General features: G+C 34.0%; 1 protein-coding gene across 4 annotated transcripts in view; it reads right to left on the bottom strand.

Annotated features, from left to right (window-relative positions):
• PKIA (cAMP-dependent protein kinase inhibitor alpha) overlaps positions 1-15,541 on the bottom strand; it is a 71,331-nt gene that overhangs the window by 31,872 nt on the left and 23,918 nt on the right. Inside the window, exon 1 of one of the 4 annotated variants that reach the window (XM_051970004.1) lies at positions 3,075-3,162. The exons of the other annotated variants lie outside the window; for them this stretch is intronic. The gene's annotated coding sequence lies outside the window, so the exon portion shown is untranslated. Of the gene's footprint in view, positions 1-3,074; positions 3,163-15,541 lie in introns of those variants that run through there. 4 annotated transcript variants of the gene reach the window in all.

Consider the following 15,541-nt stretch of genomic DNA (forward strand, 5'->3'; position numbering starts at 1 on the left):
AGGTGGAGTTTTGGTACCAAAACAGTCAATTCACGGGAGTCATGTAATTTTAAAAATTATATTATAAAATAATTGGATCTAAATATAAATTGATCATATTAAAAAACAACATATTGGTTAAACAATGAGGTACCTATGTGGCTCTGTGAACAAAGCCCTAGACTTGTCAGAATGACCTGAATTCAAATCTAGCCTTAAACATTTGGTAGTTGTAGCTGTGTACTCCTAGACAAGTCACTTAACTTTGATCAGTCTCACTTTCCACATCATCACCAAAATACAGGGGGTAATAATAGTATCTATCTCCTAAGACTGTTAAGGGTTTAAATGCAATATTATTTGTAAAGTGCTTTGCAAACCTTAAAACAAATATAAATGCTAACTATTATTTATTCTCATTTGAACTGTTATATGAATGCATGCTGATTTTAAAAATAAAAATAGTAAGATAAAGGTCATATTTTTGAACTTGAATCCAAGAAAGAATCTTTTTTTAAAGATATACCAAAAGAGGATAATGAGACTTTGGTGGCTCCCATAAGATAAAATACAAACTCCTCTCTTCCTTTTGAAGGATTCTTCAAAATTTGGTTCCAACCTAGCTTTCCAGGTTTATACATATTCTATTTCTTCTAGATTCCAGTCTAACTTCCTAATTGTTTGTAGAACACAATATTCCATCTCCTATCTCTGTGCCATGGGAATTCCTCTAAATTTTAAATGCAATCCTTACTTAGAATCCTGAGCATCCTTCAAAAGCTCAATCCAACTTCCTAGAGCAGAGATTCTAAATCTGAGACTTATGATTCTGTTTTTTAAAACTATAATTTTATGAATTATCAATACAATTGGTCTACTTTACTATTAAACTATGGATTCTGTGTATTTAAAACATTACTCATAAAGGGTTCCATTTCCTCCACACACACACATAAGGACCTGTCCTAGAGAAAGCCTAGCTTGACTTCCATTACTAGTCTGCTCTCTCCAGAATTAATTTTGTGTTGATTCTGCATTTTAATTTTAAGCACATATTTTAATAATAGTATATATGAGAGTATAGTGAGATATATGTGCATACATACAATACCTCTATAGATACATGTGTAGACATTTATACATATAGAGTTTTACCAAATACAAAGCAAGCTCTTTGAATACAGGGTTATTTTTCATTCTTTGTCTGAGGGACTAGAACAGTGAGCTTAGCACATAGGCACTTGATAAATGCTTGCTTAGTTTTTGTTGGAAAAAACTTTCAAGCAAGGAGAGTACTATTTTATTTTCTTAAGTAGCCCATTTCCCTTTTGGGTTATTCTAATTAGGAAATTTTCCTCCTATCAACTTTTAAAGCCGCTTATAGGTCTAAACCTATGATCCTATCATCTGAAGCCTACTTTTGCTATCACATTGCAAAACAGAATGTTTCTAATCTCCTTTCCTCTAAATACATAGCTATTTCATCTTCTCCCATTTCCCCTACCATCTTCTTCTCTTCTCCAGGCTAAACACCCCCAGTTCCTTCACAGCCAGTTCTCAAATGATACAAACTTGAGACTCATCACCAACCAGCTTGTCTTCCTCTGGGTAATCTCTGGGCTATCAACATCCTCTCTGAATGGGTACCACATAATAAACTATATAGCCCGAACAGTGGAAAATATGATCTTTAGCCCTAAACACTATTTTTTCTCTTCTTGTTGCCATCTAAGATTATTTTAGTTAAGAAATCATCATCTAGTTCAACTAACCCATTATAAAGATATATAAACCGAGACCCAAGTTAGTGCTTGTTAACGGCACAGAAACTAGAAAATCTCAAGAAAGATCAAATCAGAGCCCTTTTTACTCTGTCATGCTAAGTCATGGGACTAAATCAATCGCCTTATCAATACAAAATCCACCATGGTCTTTAAGTACTTCCTCATTCTGCTAGCCAAAGAAAAAAGTCCATTCTCTCATCCAACATTTTACAACAATAAGGATGTCACTAAGCAGTTGAGTCAAAACACAAAATCTAATGATCTTATATCATGTGTAATGATGTAAGAATACTGAAAGTTCTAGAGAAAGAATACTGAAGGTTCTAGAAAACATTGATAACAATAGTACAAAACACAAAAAAAAAAACCTTTTACTTATTAGTGTTCAATTATACATGTTTGTCTTCTCAGCCTTATTGGGATTGTTCCATCCTTGCAAACTTCCTATTACTAGCAGAGAAGAGAAGCCAGCAAAGTGAGCAAGGCTGAACCTTGTCATCCTTGAAAGAACTGAAGGTCTATGGGATTTACAACTGATTTTTCTACATTGTTTCTTGGAATCTCCTAACTCAAGCATTAATTCCCTTCAAGAGGCCTTACTTGAATCTTCTTTTCTCAGTTTTCAATGTAGCTTTATTAGATTATTTTTGTTTTGTGCATTTAAAAATAATTTTCTGAGAAGGGATATCTGACATAAATGTTAAGAATCTCTCTCTTAGAGGAAGCCCAGATTGCCAATCATTTCCTTCTAGAAATTATTTTACATATGTAGTACTTTGTATTTTATTTCCTATTTCCAAACACTTTTTATTTTGAAAATATATTGAATTTACTTCTCTGTGAAGGGATTGTATCCTTCTCATAGAATATAAGCTCCTCAAAGGTCAGGGCTGGTTTTTTTTTGTTGTTGTTCTTGTATCCCTAGGGTACAGCACCCAGTAACTGGCACCTGGGGATGCTTTAATAAATGCTTATTCATGATTGACATGACAACTTGAGAACACAGTGCTTGTAATTACATAAATATTTTTATTGACGAAATATTCAGTGAATTCTTCCAAGCACCACTCTTCTTTTTAGGGTTTTCTTTTTTCTGGCATCAAATACATTATCATGACTGCACAAAATTCCTTCTATGTATCTGAAATGACCCCGATAAGTGAAGAATTCATTTAAACAGACCCCCACAATACAGACACACTGGGGATGCAGCTTACTTCATATCCCAACATTCCATAGAAAACATTCAAAATATAAATATAAAACAATGCTGCAAAACTTAATGCATATAAAATCAAGATATATACTTACATTAATAGGCTTCTTTCCTATAAACTTTACTGTCTTTTCCCATAGCCCTGGAGAAAATAATTTTGCATTTTCATGGTTTCATTTGTGTCCTCCTTTGTTCCTAGTCTGGTTAATGCTAAGACGGCTAGATTATGTTGCTAGGCAACTATGCAGCCTCTGTGGGGCTTCATGATGCACTAATAATTCTCTGCAGTACACCCCGTTTAAATGCAGTCCCTCATTAGAACACCCTGCTGCCTTTGTACAAGAGGTCAGTAGGGAATTCTTCACATTAACATATATTTCTGGAATAAAGTTAGAAAAAAATTAAAAGGATTTTTGGAGAAAGAAGGTTGGAGAGAAGCCATTAGTACTAGTCAGAAAAGGATAAAAAAAAAAAAAAAGACTTCTCAATTCCCATTGTCATATTATATTCATACATTTCTAGTGGGATAGCCTTAGACAATGAAAATGAAACTGAATCCCCTAAAGACAAAAAACAGGGTAAATAAGTCCTCCTTTCCTTTTTAAAAATCAACAAACTTGTTTCTACTCTCAACCCCAAAGAAAAGATTCAGTCTTATCAATTTAATCACACACAGAGCCTAAAGTGTTCATGCAAATTATTTGAGTACTAAACCAAAATTCCAATTTTAAATAAAATGCTGGTCAATTCCATCTAATTCCCATGACATCTCTGAATAGGTCAAAGCAATACAAACTTTTAAGAAGATTCAGAAAGGACATTTCTTAGGTGAGTAGAGGTATTCATGCTTCAATTAAAGACTGGCTTAAATCAATTCAACAAAAATTTATTGGCTTAAGTAAAAACATAGGACTTCAGGGTTAAGAAGAAGGGCATTCAAACTACTGCTTCAAACACTTATTAGCAATGTGAACCTGGGTAAATCATTTATCTTGTTGACCTCAGTTTCCTCACTGGTAAAATGAGTTCTTGAGCTTTCAATGACTTCTAAGGTCCCTTCTGCTTTTAACTCTATGATCCTTTGATTTGGTATGAGTTAAAAACAACTCAGGAGATTAGTCAAGTCTTTCTGTAGATACACTTTTTGGTCCTTCAAACTTTGAGATGCAATAATTTCTGGATAGCACATGTCCCATGAGGGGTCACTTAACAATTATTTCCTTTATTCAAGTATTAAGATTGTGAGCTTTTGGGGAACAGGGAATTCTTATCTCCCGTGCTTATCACAAAGCGCTTGTGTACTTAGTAATTACTAAATTCCTTCTGGTTGATGTTGGAAGAAAGATAAGAGTAATTCTATCTCCTATCCAGTACTTAGGAACTATTAAACTTTACCTAAGAACTGGAAGGCAAACATTTTCCCCCTTAAATACCCAGTTAACATAAAAGTTTTCTATTATTCAAGAAACAAATTTTTAAAAGCTACAAATACTTAAAATTAGCATACTGAGAACCAATGATCCATACAGACCAGCAGGATGGCTGACATGGATCTGAAGGGAGTCTGAATGGATATATCATTAGGGGTTCCCTCTAATGTTCATCTCAATAAATTAGAAATTTATCTGACAGGTTAACTATTTTGGTCTTCTCGAACACAAATCCACCTAACCATTTTTTATGGCCTGACTTTTTGTTTAAAATTGTAATTGGAGTATTGAGTTTTATTATTACTACACACCGTATAATATACAGTATTTAACTTATTCCAAAAAATAACTCTTCAAGTTTGGAGTTTTTGCCTTGATTTAGTATTTTGGGAAACAGTCCATATGTTTACCCTATCTATATATTCAATGGTCTTAGAATTTCTACAACTTTCCTTCTTGCTTTTTATCTTCTTAGCCCAGAGTTTCTTAAGTAATATTTGTGAAATTAAAAAAAAAAAACCCACAATGTTTTGATAATTGTTTTTAAATATTATGGATTTACTTTTTGATTCTATCTAAAATACCATTATGCATAGGAGCCTACAAACATCTCTAGATAGATACATACATACTTACATACATACATAGAAATTTTAAAAGAAAAGGAAGGAAGGAAGGAGGGAAGGAAAGAGGAAGAAAAAGTTAATAACCTCTTTCCAACCAAAGATATTTTCTCTTTCATTTTTTTAAAAGTAGCTTTAAGGTAGTGTGGTACAATGGATAGAGAAACCAGTGCCTTAGTAAAACTTAGATTCAAGACCTGTCTCTGACATATAATGGCAAATAGCTTTATTTGCTCAGTAACCCAGGATATTAATCTATATGAGTAGATTTCCTCATTGATTTTATTAAAAGAAAAAAAGGTACTATTCCTATGAAGAAATTAAATTAATTTTAAATTACCTTTCAAGATTATGATATATAGAGGTGAGAAGTGTGTGTGTGTGTGTGTGTGTGTGTGTGTGTGTGTGTGTGTTTTAATGGCTTAAAATATTTAACTCTTCCATCATAGTCCTTCTTAGACAGTTGTCTCTTCTCTAGCTAACTCGAAGCTACATCAATGGCATAAGCTCTGGCAAGTCCTCCCAAGCTATAAAGACTTTGAACATGAGCTGGTAACAGCTAGTGTTGGGGAGGCTCATCACCACCAGGTTTGATATTGCAATTCATAAAACTATGGGTTGGGGGTAGGGAAAAATATGTGTACATATATCTGATATACTGGTAAATAAGGTACCTACACAGATGAAATAGCAATTCTTTTGAATTACTGAAGAAATTAGTTAATTTTAACTTATATAAAATGCAAAATCCAATTCAACTTCACACTTTATTAGCTTCAAACTGACTACTGATTTGTCCTCATTATTTTTTAAAGGAATTAGTAGTGAAGGATGTGAAAGACACATTCCAAAGTTAAGAGAACACATTTCATGACAAAATTTAGCTACAAAGTTAAAATATAAAATGCACAGATGTACAATCATTTTCTAGACATCATAATGATGGATATAACTGTGCCTAAAATTGTTGTATTCTTCCTTTCAATTTTACCTTTTCCTTTTTAATCATTTTATTCACTCTTACCTGGATTTTCTTCTTTTTATTTACCAGAAATAGAAATCGAGGTTCAGATGCAACAAAGCTTTCTATAAGCATTTGGGAATTTATTCCCCCTCGCCCCACCTTCTTTTTTGTGTTTGTTTTTCAGGTAAGAGCTGACATTTGTTACAAAAATAGTAGGCTGTATGATCTAGTGGGAAGTCTATCCTGACCCTGAAGACTTTTCTGAGCTACAGTTTACAGTGATGATTATCTTAAAAATATAATTATCTTATAACTGTAATGAGGGTATATTAACAGACTTGTCCATATTGAGGCTCATCTGTTTTTTTTTTTTTCTTTGCCTATTCATACTCTTTTTGTAAAATCTTTCTCCAGCTTGGGCCCATCTGTTTGGCATTTTAAAATTCAAAAGAGCTTAATATCAACAGCAAAACTTGGGAAATTTCAGTGCTCAGTTCCTGCCCCCTGTCTTCATCTTTCCAAATCATTTCAAAACTTGCTAACCATGGAACTTCTGTGGTACCAAGTAAGAAGTTTAAGTCATTAGATTAAGAATGCAAAGAGTAATTTTTTTTTTTTACTACTTCTGCCAAACAATGGCAATGCCTATGAAACATCTTTACTGGTGATTTAAATACTTGAATATATATGAAATGTGCAAAGGACATGAATTAGGGAGATAAAGCTAATTCACTAAGTTAATGGAATCATGATCTAAAACAGTATTAATAGACTATGAACCAAATCTAACATAAACTATATAGGAATAAATGTAAATGATTTTAATTTTTGGTAAATTGGTTATTTTATTCTGTGGATTTCATTATCATTTTCAAATGAAAGAGAAAACTTAGGGACAAAATAATATAGCTTCATATAGCTGGAAGGAACCTTAGGGGCTTTCAAGTGCAATTCTCTCACTTTACAAATGAGGAAACTGAGACTTTGTTTAAGTGATTTGCCCGGAGACACACAAATAGTATATACCTCTAATTCAGGATTTGAACTCAAGACTCCAAGTTAAAACATTTTAATCTTATTCTTTTACTTCAATTACGATAGAAATTTGTGCGATTATATAATAACCTAAGGGTCATTTTAAAAAATGCCAGTTGAACACCTGTCAGATTGGCTAGAATGACAGGGAAAGATAATGGGGAATGTTGGAGGGGATGTGGGAAAACAGGGACACTGATACATTGTTGGTGGAATTGTGAACACATCCAGCCATTATTCTGGAGAGCAATTTGGAATTATGCTCAAAAAGTTATCAAGCTGTGCATACCCTTTGATCCAACAGTGTTTCTACTGGGCTTATACCCCAAAGAGATACTAAAGAAAGGAAAGGGACCTGTATGTGCCAAAATGTTTGTGGCAGCCCTGTTTGTAGTGGCTAGAAGCTGGAAAATGAAAGGATGTCCATCAATTGGAGAATGGTTGAGTAAATTGTGGTATATGAACATTATGGAATATTATTGTTCTGTAAGGAACGACCAGCAGGATGAATACAGAGAGGACTGGCGAGACTTACAGGAACTGATGCTGAGTGAAATGAGCAGAACCAGGAGATCATTATATACCTCAACAACGATACTGTTTGAGGATGTATTCTGATGGAAGTGGACCTCTTTGATAAAGAGAGCTTTAATTGATCAAAGATGGACAGAAGCAGCTACACCCAGAGAAAGAACACTGGAAATGAATATAAACTGCTTGCATTTATGTTTTTCTTCTCGGGTTATTTATACCTTCTGAATTCAATTCTCCCTGTGCAACAAGAAAACTGTTTGGTTCTGCACACATATATTGTATCTAGGATATACTGCAACCCATTCAACATGTAAAGGACTCTTGCCATCTGGGGGAAGGGGTGGAGGGAGGGAGGGGAAAAATCGGAACAGAAGTGAATGCAAGGGATAATGCTGTAAAAAATTACCCTGGCATGCGTTCTACCAATAAAAAATTATTAAAAAATTTTTAAAAAATGCCAGTTGAAAGCTGTCTCTTCCTACTGTCTCTTTTCTCTATTGCCTCTCTGAATCACCAAGCAAATGAAGCATTTTGGATACACTGCCATAAAAACCACCATAAGAAAGAGTAAATGCCCTAGCTGGGTAAAAGGCATTGATTAGCTAGCATTTTATTAGTGTTGAAAGATATAATTTTGGGGGGGGAAGAGAGCAGTATGGATACAAGCTGCACCATGTCTATGTGTCGTTCATGGTAACCTTGCCCTGGGCAACAGATTTCTTTACCAAAATATTTTCTTTTTCCTTAGGATTCCTAGTGATCCCCTATTCTAGCTATATTTCTATTTAGAACATTTCTAGTCTACTGAGCTCCTATTGGATTCCAATTCTCCTTAATGATTATGTTTAAATTATGTGTAATTTGCAACTCATAAACATGTCATATCTGCCTTCATCTGAATTACTGATAAAAATGTTAAATATAAGGGCAGCTAAATATTATAAGGATTAAAGCACTGGTCCTGAAATCAGCAGGATTTGAATTCAAATCTGATGTTACATAATTACTAGCTATGTGACCTGGGCAAGTCACTTAACCCCAACTGCCTCAAAAAAAAAAAAAAGTTAAATATAATAGGGCTGCTTGGGTACTCCACTGGAATCCTCCTTCCAAATGACATGATTTCACTCAGTGACAATTACTTTTTGGGTCCATCATTTCTAATTCCACCTAAGTCTATAGTCTACTTTTTTTTAAGCACACACCACCACCCCTTTTTTCCATAAGAATAGCACAAGAGGTCAGCAAATGCTTTGATAAAATCTAGTTAAGTAATATTTTTATTGTTCTCTAGTGATCTAATAACAGTGTCAAGAAGTGTTTCTGAAGCCATGTTGGCTCTTTTGTGATCCCTTTCTTTTTCATTGTTTCATTAATCGTCCTTTTATAAAGATCATATTGGAGTACAATTCTTCATCTTAGTTCTTAAAAGTCAACATTGTATCCTTTTGCTTTTGCTTAATGGGAAAAAAGGTTTAAACATTTTAGGAATTCACTATAATTCTAAATTTAGAAAATCACTAGAACACTAGAACTAGAAGGTACTTTAAAAGTCATGTAAATCAAATATTTTAATATGGGCAACTATTTCCAACTTATTTACATTACATACTACTTGAATATTTCTAGTTAATATCCATTTAGACATCTAATAATAGAGAACTCATTTAACATGCTCCTGAAACTCCAATAGTGAGCCAGTTTTAGATGCTATTACATTCACCTTAGAAATACTAAATTACCTATAATAATAGATATTTTTAAGGATAATTAAAAAACTGATTAGTAGGGCTGTTCTAGTATAAATACAATAGTACTATTTTACATGAGATCACTAGAATGAGTATCATATGATCATTCTTTTCTAAATATATATCATAAGAGAATTGATTGAAGGTCCCAAACTAGATGGATTAGCTGGGCCAACATCAAGAAAAAGTAAAAATAATGTAGCATGGAGACTGGATTTGAAGTCAGAATATCTGGGTCTAATGCTGTCTCTAATATTTATCCATCCACAAGCGTTTTTGTAGCACCTACTATGTATGTACCAGACAATATAAGTACTTTGGCTATAAGGATGATGTATGGAAACTGTGTAATCATAATCTTGAGCAAGTCAACTTGCCCAAATCAATCTCTTTGGACCTTGTCTATAAAATGGGACTCTCTAAAATAAGGGAACTGGACTAGCTCTTTAGGGATCCCTCTAGCTTTAAATCTTCTGATTTAAGAAGTTCAGGAAAATCAACCAATCAGTATTTTTTAAGCACCTCTTAAGTTCAAGTGTATTTGAAATACAAATATAAAAGAATGAAAAAAATCCCCATTTAAAATTGGTTACATTCTAATGAGAGAACACATATAAATAAATACAAATATCTCCAAAATCATTCAAGACTCAGTAGTTTTAGGTATACACTAACGTCAAGACATTGAAACCTGAACTACCTACCTCTAGGAATTGAAATGAACACATAATCCACACAGTAAGGATAGATTACTTGCAGTCACTAAAAGATGTCTTCTCAATAAGCTATAAGGGTGATTTGTAGTTATTTAACTGAAAGGTTTTTAAGGAAGCCACTGAAAGAAAATAATAAAGTCAAATAAAGCAGGAACCTAGAAATCATATAACAGATTTTGAAAACATGCTGATGTGATGAAAGTAATATAGATGAATGTAACTTAAAAAGAGGGTCATTTGGAGACTAGGAAAAGGTGAGGATTAGTGAAGAAATAACCTGTGCTGAGGCCCCATATCCTGACTGACACAAAACATAGGCATCCTTTCCCCCATTTTTGCCTGTCAACACTAATTCAGTGCTAGCTAATTGACACCTATGTTTCCTCATCAGAACTTTTACCCACTCAATTGAAAGTTTTGACAAAAAGTTGCTCTGAGATGATCCACAGGGTGATGACTCAGAAGAAAACAATGAAAAAAGAAAGTAGGAGGAGGCAGCTGTCAAAAAAAAAAATTAAGAAAAAGAAAAAAAAGCCCTGATTTTTTTTCAATCCAGGTAATCCATAACTACTACCATTTCTTAAGCAAAGGACTTTGACTTTCTTCTTTCCACTCCTATTGCTGCCTCATCTCCTACCCGAAACTTCTCAGATATGTCCGATCTAGAATGTTGTCTTGTTGCTTCTATTCCCATATATCAACCTTTGAAAATATTATCTGTTTTTCAAGAATCAGATTAATTGGGCAGGCACTCCATAATTCTCTCTCTAACCATCAGCATCCTCTCATAGCCCTAGGTACCTTTTTCAACAACAAACTCTTTCTAACCTATATTTAGGTAACTGTATACCTGTTTTCTTTCTGAATATACATTGGGAGAGGATACTATTTTTATACTCCCTACAGAGCTAGAATATAGTAAATAATTAATAAAATTTTGCTGAAACTTTTGTTAGAATCTCTTAGGAGTAATTAAAGGATGAAGACAATACTCAGTTTCAAGATGTTTAAATTCTCCAAATTTGCATGAATAAAAGCTGTGATGAATCTTTCAGAGATTTATGTGTGGCTGGCAAAAGATATTTTTAAAAAGAAAGATCTCAGTTCTGCTAGTAGTTCTAAGAACAATGAGATACTTTTGAATGTCTCCCATAATCCACCCTTACTTAATTCTATGTTTCTCTTGTCTGTCTCCTCCTTTAAGTCTTCCATAGATGGCCCATAAGATAGCGGTTTCCTGGAAGGCATTACATAAGTAACAATTATAACTCCCAGAAGTTAATTTTCAATATTAAAAATCAAGTGAATCACAAAATCAAACTTCCTTGAGATAACATATCTAAATATGTCATCCAAAGTAACCCCCAAAGCTTAATTGTCACAATCCTTAATTATGACCTCCCTACTTTCAAATCTCTTTCTAAATAATCATCTCCAACTACATAGCTACCAAAATAATTTTGTTAAAACTGCTAAAAATCTCCAATGAATACCAATTTTTCTATAAAACAGAATTCAAACTCAGTAGAATCTGCCTTTAGCCTACTTTTTCAGGCTAATTTCACACCTTTCCTTTGTGCACTTTTATGTTCCAACTAACGTGGTACCTGGACTTGGTATCCCACTTTCTGCCTTTGTACCTTTACAAAAGGAACCACCCCCTTGCCTCAGAATTCCTTGCTTCTTCTGCTGCTTAGCTCATATGGCACTCTAACATGCAATGGAAAGATAACAAAAGAAACGGAGAAGTTTAACCTGAAAAAGAAAAGATTTGGAGAAGGGTCCACACATTTATGTCCAAAAATGTGAAAAGTAGCCCTGTGGAAAAGGGAAGTGAATTTTTTTTTTTAACTTGGTTCTAGAACCCAAAACTAGGAGCAAAGAATAAAAGTTGTAGATAGATTTCAGGCATGCTGAAAGCAAATGTTAGCAATTAGAACTGTCTAAATGTGGAATGAGCTGCCTTGGAAGATAATGAATTTCTAAACACTGGAAGTGAAAGCATAAGGACCACTTCCAGGGATAGTATAAAAGGAATCCCTGTTCTGTGCACCAAAAACATTTGAAGTTCCTTCTAATATGTTAGCATGAGCCAAACTGACTTGGTCCAAGTTTTAATTGATTGGGAAACAAGCATTCATTCTCCAAATTCCATTCAAAATAATCCAACAGGTCATTCTATCAAGAATTTTGTTATTATTGGAAAGTATAAAATTCCTGTCATGACCCTGGATTCCTGGGTCATTACTATAAACCAATTTATTTTGAATAAACTTTCTTGGTCAGTCCATCTTAATCAATTGTCTATCTAATTACTCTTTAGCCTTAAAATTAAATGCATACACTTGTCAGGCTGAATGACCGTGCTGAAAATCCTAATGTTACTTTGCCAAGAATAGGTTTGAAAAAAAATAACAAAACTGATACTATCCTCTACCCATTTTTTGAAACGAGAAATTAATAAAGTAGCATTTTAACACCTTGTTGCTCATATTAATACAATGAAGTCAGTTATTTTGAAATCAGGATCACAGTATTAAAATAACTTAATTTTGCTATTTTTTTGTTGCTCCCTTCCTCTTCACTGCCAAAATACTGTTTCACCTTAGTTTTTCTAATTTGAAAGTTTAAATTCACAAGACAGATCTATAAATCCTTCTTTGGAACTCATGTATTGTTGTATTTCTGGTGGTGATAGTCCCAAAGGAAGACAACAAAAAGGATAGTAGACAACGATTTAATACTATTGACTTGTGTTAGTGTCATTCTTCAGTAAGTCATTAAAAAGCAATTTTGCTAATTTAAACAGAACGGAAAGAGAACATGGAGTCAATAAGACTCTTCAAGGTCTTCAAGGTCTATCTCTAATGTTTATAAGCTTGATAATCATGAGCAAGTTCAATGCCTGTAATTATAGGGCTGCACTGAAGCCCAAATAAGATAATGTACATTAATATGCCTATTTTCATTATTATTACTATTGCTGTTATTTTTATGTATTGGATCTATCATTTCATTGGTATGAGGAATCTCCATCACTGCAAATCTACAACTATTCTATAACAGATTACTGATTGGGGCATCAAGGGACTTGCTTGCTTGGGTCACATAGCCTCAAGTGTTCCTATCAAAAACTAGTTTTCAAACTACTAACACTCCATCATTGTTATTTGGCTAAATCTAAAGCAGGTTCCTTCAGTTCCTTAACACTCACTTTAAATTGAATTATCCTTCAACTTCAAGGCAACTTTAGCATCATGGAAAATAGATAAGGAAATGTTTTTTGAAAAGGTTATGGTATGTGCTTAACACACATTGAAAATTAAAGGAATGAACCCCTACCTTGGAGTAATTATTACACACTCATCCCAGTGAGAGACCTTGCTGCAATTCTGAACCCACACAGAATTTAATTTTATGCTCACTGTGCAATGCTGCCCACACAGTGACACTAAGAACTACCTATTGAAGCATTAGGCCTGACAGGTGGTTTGGATTTTTTTTTTTTTTTTTAGTTTCAAATGCAGATTCATCTTATGACAGAAATGAAGCTTAAGCCAGAGCTAGGACTTCATGTACTAATGAAAAAATATTATGCTTCAGGCAGCTGGGTATTTATAAAGAACACAGTGCTTCCATGAATTTACTTCAAACTGAAAAAGGGGAGGGGGAAACTCATTAAAATTTCAGCATAAATTTAATCACTGTCAATCACACCCTTCTCAAGCCATATGGCAGCATTTTCTATGTAATCATTTAGGAAGACAGGAATATGTGCCATCTAGAAACAGTTTTTCCAAAAGGGAAACAAAGAAACAGCTTACAGTACAGGCACAAATGCTAAATTAGCAGTTTCATTGTATTAAACAAAGCGTGTGGATTTTACTCACTGACTATTCAGGAAGAAAACCCATTGTATAAACAAAGCAATCCATGAAGCTATTATTGTGGCCCAATAGAAGATTCACTAAAAAGGAGATTTAAAAAAAAAAAAAAAAAAAAAGGAGTTAATTGACAAGTTACATTTGTATTGTTTGAGCTTTTAGTGTTTTTACACAGTACCTTCCCATGTATTACTTCATTTGATGCTCACACGAACCTTGAGTTGGCATGGGAATGTCAAGAACTATTGTCCTTATTTTAAAAGCTCATAGGACTACAGATTTAGTAGTAGAGATCACCTGGTACAACTCCTTCTGCAAATTCAGGTCCAGAGCAGCTAAGGGATCAGTCAACAGCAGAGCCTAAAAATGAACCCAGATATCTCAAGTCCCTAAATCCAGGCTTCTGTCCACTGCATTCTACTGCCTTTGTTTAAAACAAAACCAAAGTAAAACTATCATAAGAAGCAATCTTGAAGATTGGACAAAACTAAGCCTACTAATGCGCTTTCCAAGAATCTGATATGGACTACAGAATGCCCTTAGGGGAGTAATGTGTACTAAGGTTACAAAGGATGGTGTGGTTTTTTAATTTTATTTTTAAATATTGATAGTGTTTTATTTTTTCATATGCATGAACATAGTTTTCAAAATTCACCTCAGCAAAATCTTGGCAACTGTGTGGAAAATAGATTTGATGGTAAATGTGTGATACAGGGACACTAATTAGGAGACTAATGCAATAGTTTAGAATCAAAGTTGATGAAAGCCTAACTAAAAAGGTGATAGCTGTGTGAGTAAAAGAGACATGTGTGAGAGATAATGTTAAGAAAAAAGCAATATGATTTAATAAAGAAGCAGATATGTGGTGTGGAGGAGAATAAAGGCATGATGAAGCTAGATGACTGGAAGGATGGTGATACCATCCACAGATACAATAAGTCTGGAACAGGGGTGAGTTGGGGATGGAAGAGGTCAGGAAGATAACAAATTTAATTAACTTTAGAGAAACTTATCACCAGCAGGTTGGACACTATGTGATGAATTTTTTGGCCACAACAACTAATCAAATTGTCTGCAGTCTAGATCAGTACAAAGTCCCACACAAAGGACACCACGGGTGATAGTGAAATTGAAAACAAAGTGCATTCTTTAATACTTCACTAGCTATTTTCTTTCTTCTCAGACATAGAAGAAAAAAAAAAATAACAGATGGTCTGGGTTACTCAGAGTCAAGGATTAGCAGAAAGAGCATCACAGAAGGCCAAGCATTGAGAAATTCTGGATTAGTGGTAAATTCATTATTGAAGCAGCTGGCTAGTCCAGGATAGGTAAGGAAGCAAATAAAGTCAGGGTATTGGTAACAGATAGGAGGAAAGAAAGAAATGAAAGAACAGAAGACTACAATGGGGAAGAAGATCAAGTTTCAGAAAGAATTAGGGAATAGAAGACAAAGAAAAGGAAATTTTAGAGTTCAGGGCCTTGGAGATAGTGCCGTTCTTAGTGATTATCTAAGTGTCTCTGTGTCTATACTAGTGAGTACCTTGGAGAAGGAAGTCACTAGAGGAAAAGGAACTATTGAGATCAGAAGGTAAGATGTATACTGAGGATGCTCAGAAAAACTTTCC

Source organism: Antechinus flavipes, chromosome 1, assembly GCF_016432865.1.
Source record: "Antechinus flavipes isolate AdamAnt ecotype Samford, QLD, Australia chromosome 1, AdamAnt_v2, whole genome shotgun sequence".
NCBI classification, from domain to species: domain Eukaryota; kingdom Metazoa; phylum Chordata; class Mammalia; order Dasyuromorphia; family Dasyuridae; genus Antechinus; species Antechinus flavipes.